Here is a 7,550-nt window from a genome sequence, read left to right on the forward strand (position 1 = left end):
TTGGGAACACCTGGCTGTAAAGTCATCACCTGAGACGTCAGAGCATGCAGAGGTGAGAAAATCAAACTTAATGTAATTCCAACCTAAGATAATTAATTGAGGATTAATTGCTAGGGAGGGGCCTAGAAGACTTGCTCTTCATTTATGCTATTTAAGGGGCTGGACACGAAACTCTCAGGTGAGTTGCTGAGGAAGGTGAGTTTGAAAAAAAATGGTAGGTAACTAGTATAGCCTTTACTACTGAAGCCTACTGCATTTCTCCATAGAGCAATTATTGTTGGAGTTCTAATTAAAAGGGGTTTTTTTTATCTTTGTTTTGACATTCGTGTCAGGTATTGTGACTATGTTGCTCTCTGTATCCTCAGGTTGCATTTGCACTTCTCATAGCTGCCTCATGTTATGAGCTCACTGTAACGCTGGGAGGGCAGTATTATGTTGTCATCTAGCAGCACCAGCTACCATTGCATTCTTCCAAGAATGTTATAGTATCTTTTAATGGTACCTCAGAAGACGGACTCAGGCATATACGTCGGTGTTGTGGAGAGCAGCACCTCAATCCACCTTGTGTACCTGCATTATAAATATTCCTGAGTCTGTGCAGGGATCTGACTCTGCTCCTCAGAATTATGGTGCGTAGTTTAAAGACTGCACATCCACCTAATGTTGAATAAACAGACATTGCAATTTCTCTATAGCACTTGAGTGCTCAGACATGACAATGGCAGGACAATTAAGAGGGATGTAGGGAGTTGTTATACTGGAATAATGATTTGCAATGGGCTTTGCCAGTTTTTCTGTTCAGTGATAATTTACCAGTTCATGGCTACTTATCTACATGTTCACTCAATTTTTATCAGCTGACACCTCTGAGTATTTGAGCTTCGTGCTGACCTCTTGTTTCTGCTCCCTTATTACTAAAAGGCAAAAAAAGGTAATTTTAATAACTAAATATGTTTATATGTTTAAGTAAGGTTATCTCATTACTTAATGAGTGTTACTTAACATCTTTTCTATAGTGTTGTATAGGACAAACTAAAAACTGAGACTGTCATATTCCACTGTGTTCCAGAGAGAAACTGAGCCAGCCAAACACCAGAACATGAACAGCAAGCTGGAACAAGAACAGCATCCAAAACACACAGCAGAAATTCCACCTGGCACAGGAGCACTCAAAAACCATGCCATACATTTGCAATAACTAGAGGGTCAGGATCTCAGCTTTACAACTCATTGGAGAAAATGGACTTGATAGTTTATTCTCATTAGTACTAGACTATCTGTCTTCTTGTACTACACTCTCAGTATTGTGAGCAGGCAAAAGTCTATGGTGTCAATATAGGAATGATATTTTTTCCAGAACTTATAAGTCTAGAGTTCAACATGGGGTACTTTTCCTCCATTTAGTCTGGAACTTAAACCTTTATATTAGAAGCTTCTATGAAATATATTTTTGGGTGCACTTGTGATCATTTGCAGCAATTGCAAATACTGCAGCAATTCTACTAAGAGCAGTCAAAATATTTCATCCAAATTACACGCTAAGTGCCTTCTGCCTTATCATAACATTGTCTGCATTGTCAGTACAACACAGAATTTTTCATTTCCTGCTCTGAAAGACTGTTTAGTTCTACTGATCATTGTTATACAGATGTAGCATTTCACCCAAGAGCTGGTTGAGCTTCAATTCTGGATAAAGTGGTTCCTGTAAATAAAGCTTGCAAAATGCTTTCTGTCTGAACAAAACTATGGACCAGTTATTATTACATGCTGTTATTATAATTATACAATCTTTTGCTTAATCAGGATGTGCTTAATTAGAATAGCCATTTAATTGGGACATCTCCCAAGGAACCAGTTTAGCTTAATGTTATTAGTATTATCTAATCAGGACAGCTTAGGAAAAAATTTTACTTTTTAAAAAGTAAGACAAGAGGAAAAGATAAGCTGATGTTTTGCTGATCTGATGCATCTGATTCCCTAAAGGTTCAGACTGCAGCACTGCTCAAGCAGCTGCAGGGATGATCTCTTTAAAGTCGCAGAAGACGAGCATGATCCTTCTGTTGTGAAAATGAGATAGGAGCTTCACTCTTGCTGTTGGCTGCCATGTATTTATGCCAGAATAATTTGGAAAATGAGGCCCATGAACTTCATATTGTGCCCAACAAGAAAAAAGTCTCTGAGAAATATAAATGGCAAAGCAGAAAATACCACCACATTTTAATCATGAAAGTATTTGCAAGAATATTAAATAGAGCAACAAGTAAAAGGTCTTAAAATGAGAGTTATTCAAATGCAGGGGTTCTCAAATAAACTGTAATTGAGCTTTTGTTCATATTTTAGTAAAAAATTGTTCTATCTTAGGTTTTGAAGTTAATGTCATTGTGGTTGTACGTTCACCATTGCCCAATGAAATACCACCACTAAACAAAAGCTGCTGTTGTAAAGAAACATAGAATCATGCAAGTTATGCCTAAATTACAGTAAGAAGTTTGAAGGCTCTACCTTCTGTGATCAGGCTTAAGGCTCCACTTTGGCCTGTGAGCTAACATGTGCCCAGATGGGCAGTGTGAGCCTGCAGCTGAACTAGGGATGAATTTGTAATTTCAAATACTAGTGAGAAACTTGGAGTAAAAGAAAATAAAGTAGGGACAGACTTCCAGTTGATGTAAATTAGTGACAACCCCTTGCAATTGGTGCAGACATACTGGTCTTCATGCGATGAAGGTTGTAGCTTAAGACAGTGAGATGAAGCAGTGATACATTTCCTTGTGCAAGGTGGAAGCACTGGAACTGGGTTGCCCAGAGAGGTTGTGGAATCTCCATCCATGGAGATATTCAAAACCCATCGGGACATGGTCCTGGGTAACCTGCTTATGGTGACCCTGCTTGAGATGAGGGGTTGGACAAGAGGTCCCTTTCAACCTCAGCTGCTCTATGATTCTGTGAAGGTTCTGACCACGCTCTCCTCAGTCGGGGTAAAGAACAAGTCCAGAGACTGAGGGCTTAGTTAGGCACAATGTTGACTTTGGTGCAGCTGGCTTAAGAAATCCCAGTCCCCAACTTTCCCCCTTATCTGCTTTTTCCCATGCTGCAAGGTCACTGTCTCTTTACTTGTGGTGATATAACTATTTACAGGGCCACAGGATTAACTGGATCAATGATAAGACAAGGTTAAAAATAACAAGTTTTCTCTTTTCTTAGAATGTTTTTGTTTTTGGGGGTTTTTTTTGAGTGTTATTTTTAAATGCATGTCAGTTCAGCTATCTAGTTCCCAGCTCTGCTGGGATATACTGTCACAGTATATGGGATGATGAACAAAAGGATAGGGAGAAAGCTGTGAAGAGACCAGCATGATGCCTGGATCCAACATATGTTATAATTGCACACTGACTTACGCTGTCTCTAACTGAAAGCAGGAATAGCTGTTACCTGATGTTAATTAATTTTTTAAAATCAGGCCTCTGTCTTCAGCTGACTGTACCTCTTGGGTACCATACAGGCATAGGCAGGGCATACAAAAGCAGGTGCACTTTCTTTAGGTGCAGTTGAGGAGGTCTAACAGTTAATCAAATAAGAATTAAAATTGTATGACAGTATATCCAGCAAGTTCTGCACAAGTACGTGTTCCTCAGGGGCTGGATGGTTCATTAGTACTACAGAGCCTGCAAGAAGTGAACTAATTCAAACCAAGTTAATTATAAAATCAAGTGACTCTCCAAGAAGGGGAGTTGTTCTAATTGTGTGACTTCATATGCTTATTCAGGTCACCTTGTACTGCCCCATCTCCTTTTCAGTGCTTTTACTCCCTGAGTCTATTCTGGACTGAGGATGCTAGGGCTGGAGTTTTCAGAGATTCAGGTACGGTTAAGGTGGAAGAGGATTATTGATTAGTGTGCTGGTGGAGGACTGGGTTCAACACCTGCTCAGTTACAAACTCCCTGCATGACTTGAGCGTGTCACGTTGGAGCTGAATTTACTATTAGATTTAATGGAGGTTAGGCACCTATATTCCAAAATGAGCTCCTCAAAGCTCTTCTTTACTTAGCCTTCTGCACCGTGCCACTTCCCTGGTCCACCTGAAATCCTGCTGTGGCCATGTCCAGAATCACTTTGGTCTCATCGCCACTAATGAGCCATTCACCTTCCCAGTCCCTGCTGCTGTCTGCAGAGCAGGCACTGCCCAGCCTGTGCCTCCCAAAAGGCCTGCTCCATTCAATGTGCATCAGCAGCTCGGGGCAGGCAATACCCTTCCCCTGCACTCTCATGTCACTGCTGAGCGGCTGGTGGCTGTGTGGGCAATGCACGCGAGACCCTTCTTCACTTCCCTGCACAGCGTCTGCAGCAGCAGAGCACTGTATTTGTAGCACAGGTAGATAACCAAAATTATCTACCTGTGTCTTCAGGGCTCTGCAAAGAGAAAGGTAAGGTGTAAACCTATTTAATTTGTTAGTGTGTTCTAGCTCCCAGGAGTTAATTATCTGCACATCATTACTGTCTCATGTGGCAAAAAGCAGGTGCTCCGTGGTAGTGCGTCTGCAGCCCTGGATGCGTGTGCGTATGGTGTCCAAGTCAGCGTGCTTCTGCAGCTGGAAAATGAGTTCTCTGTAGCTGCCTACACTTAATTTCTGTGTAGCATGATGGCATTGGAAGGCCTGAAACTCACTGTAGGAGTTGCTGTTTGTTGTTATTAACAATTGAGGGATGTTAACAAGGATTGCAACATGGATATTCTTTCCTAATGGGACAGTGATTTGTAAACATCTGCTAAAACACTTGACAGTTATTTCCTGAATAGATATTACAAATACTATTTTAAAAAAAGATTTGATGGTACTACTTGTTGACCCCATACCTCTTATTAATTTGTATGTAGTTATACAAGGAAATTTTAAACATTTGCTCTTGGTATAAAATGGATTGCCACTGATAAGCACACTGAAAATAAGCATCACATTGGTTATTTTCATTCCCTGACTATAATAACAGACTGTGGAGAAAAAAATGAATGCAACCAGTCTAGCTGATGGCTGAATCATAGCAACAGCAGCAATTAATTTGTTTCCAGGTCTTAAAAAAAAAAAAGACTCTACATGATCTCCTAGATACACGAGGCTTAAGGTTAATAACTTAAATCTGTTCCTTATGCTCAAATACTCTCTCTGTACACACAGGTGACTGCTTTGACCTCTTTTATGTGAATTCTATTTGTAAAAAGTTATATTGAGTTAAGCTGGTTGAAATAAGGGCACATTCCTTCTTATTATATTTAGGAGAAGTTATTAGCTAATCTGTGCTGCACCAAATCATACCATTTACTTACAGTCCAGCCACAATAGTGCATTCATGTGTGCTATACGGTGTTTACCATTATTGGACTGTTTCTTTATGTTTGTTCCAGTGAAGTTAATGTGTTAACCTAGGAAGTACTGCACAGTAGGAAGTCTAAAACTTCTATTTGTGACATAATTAGTTTCACATAAACAATTTTTTTACTGCATTCAACCTGTTTGCAGAACAAGAGACTTTTTCCATCCTTGTAAGTTGTTGCTTGGAAATTGCCAAAATAAAAACTGGGTTTTCTTAGTGAATGATTTTTAAAATGTATATTATACACTCGTTCCATGGCCCAGATCCTGAGAAATTATATGGGCTTATGTGTTACAGCTATATATAAAATATAAAAATCCTGGAATGCTTTGCATATTGTTGTTCTAACCAGTTGTGGTTTGTGGAAAACTGATCAGTGAAAACATTTTGAAGCATAATACCTCATATTTTCTTCACTTAACTTTTGCAAATCTGGAATGTGATATATTCATTTTGCAGTGCAAAGAATTGAGCATGTCCCAGATCAGGGTTGTGTTTGCATATATATTGCCTGTTGCTCTGAGTACAGGTAGGAATTTCCTTCTGTTTCAGACAAATAGTAAGCATTTATTGGAAGAACAACAAAACAGTTCTGACTGAGGACTAATGAGCGTTGTCTGGCAGGAAAAAACATTGTATAAAAGTATGAATCTCAGGCTTATTCTACTCATGAGTTCCTGAGTTCAAAGTGACTTTGTAAAGCCAACTGAGAAAGTGAGGGAAGGTCATAAAACTTATGTGGATGTTGGTGCTCACAAAATGTACACAGATTACCCACGGCACTAAGCAACAATTTCCATTGAAATCGATACTGGTGTGAAAATCGGGCCAGTATTTAATGAATTAGAAATTCATTAATCGGGCCTGTAACAGAAATGTCAGGGAATCTTGTGGGAAGACACACACAGGGCCAAGTAAAAGAATCCCTTAAGGGGTCCTTAGGATGTGATGTCTTAATTTAAAATAAGGTCTGTTACTGTCATGCTTCATATGTGTGTGTACACTGCATTTGCAAATAGCAAACCTATGGTGCAGACCCTGACTGACTACTGTCACAACATCATTACCAACTGCTGCTGATGATTACATCACACATGTCATACAACAACATGCCAGGCAGGTAGCAGATACTGCTGTTGCACTCTCTCCTTGTGTGTAAATGTAGTAAATATAACCTGGTTATGGCACAACCTATGGTCATCTCTAGTACCTTGGTTTACTTTCTGTTGAGGGAGGTAACCCAGGCTATAGAAATTTACCAATTCTTTTAACCCAGTCAAAGCATTTCTGAGGTTCAATAAAATTTTGATAAATGTCCCACATCGGTTTTCATCTCAACAGTCTCAGTGACTTTCTGGTTGGGGTTCTGGACAGGGTTCAGGACAGTATGCTGTGTAGGACCCAGTTTCCTGTGCAATCTGGAAAGTCTGTGAAGATGAGCTGAGTCCTGGCATCAGAATATTCCGATGTCCTATGTTGAATTTTTGATATTCAGCCTGTCCTCTTCCTCAGTTGGATGTGCTGCGTCATTGTCTGTCCTTAGGAATAATGCATCAAGTTATTAATTCTTCATATATCAATGTCTCTTATCATACAGTATAACTTGGGTTTTTTTGTTGATAAACACTAGTTGAGAACTAAGTCTTATGTACTTTGTACTATGAATAGTATTATGCCATTTTACAGAAGCAGGCACAGGAAAATGAAGTAATACAAGCAATATTATTTTATTTGTTATTATTAGACTCCTCATAGCATGCCACATATCACAACGAGTTGTTTTCTTAGTCTGAAAACTTTAGTATCTTCTTACAACACGTCACAAGAAGCAGGATTATAAAAAGCTTTCTTTTTTTTTTAAAAAAAAAAAAGGCAAGGTCTTAGAATTGTATGAAGTCATGATTTACACAACTCCTGTGTATTTCCTCAAACATTGCTTTTGTACCTCAGTAGCAGAACTAAAGAGCACACTCAAAAGCATCACAGTATACAATTAACACAAAAATGCTTGATCCTTCTTAGGTATCAACCTCATTCGTTATTTACAAATGGATGAGATGTATCGAAGCTATTTCTGTTCTGTTATCTTCTGCTGGGACCAAAGAAACATAGCCCCTCCTTGGTTGAATTAAAACCTCAAAGTGACAAATAAAATGTCTCTTTCAACCATTCAGGCATAATTG

This window comes from Antrostomus carolinensis, unplaced genomic scaffold, assembly GCF_000700745.2.
Source record: "Antrostomus carolinensis isolate BGI_N321 unplaced genomic scaffold, ASM70074v2 scaffold15415, whole genome shotgun sequence".
Taxonomy (NCBI): domain Eukaryota; kingdom Metazoa; phylum Chordata; class Aves; order Caprimulgiformes; family Caprimulgidae; genus Antrostomus; species Antrostomus carolinensis.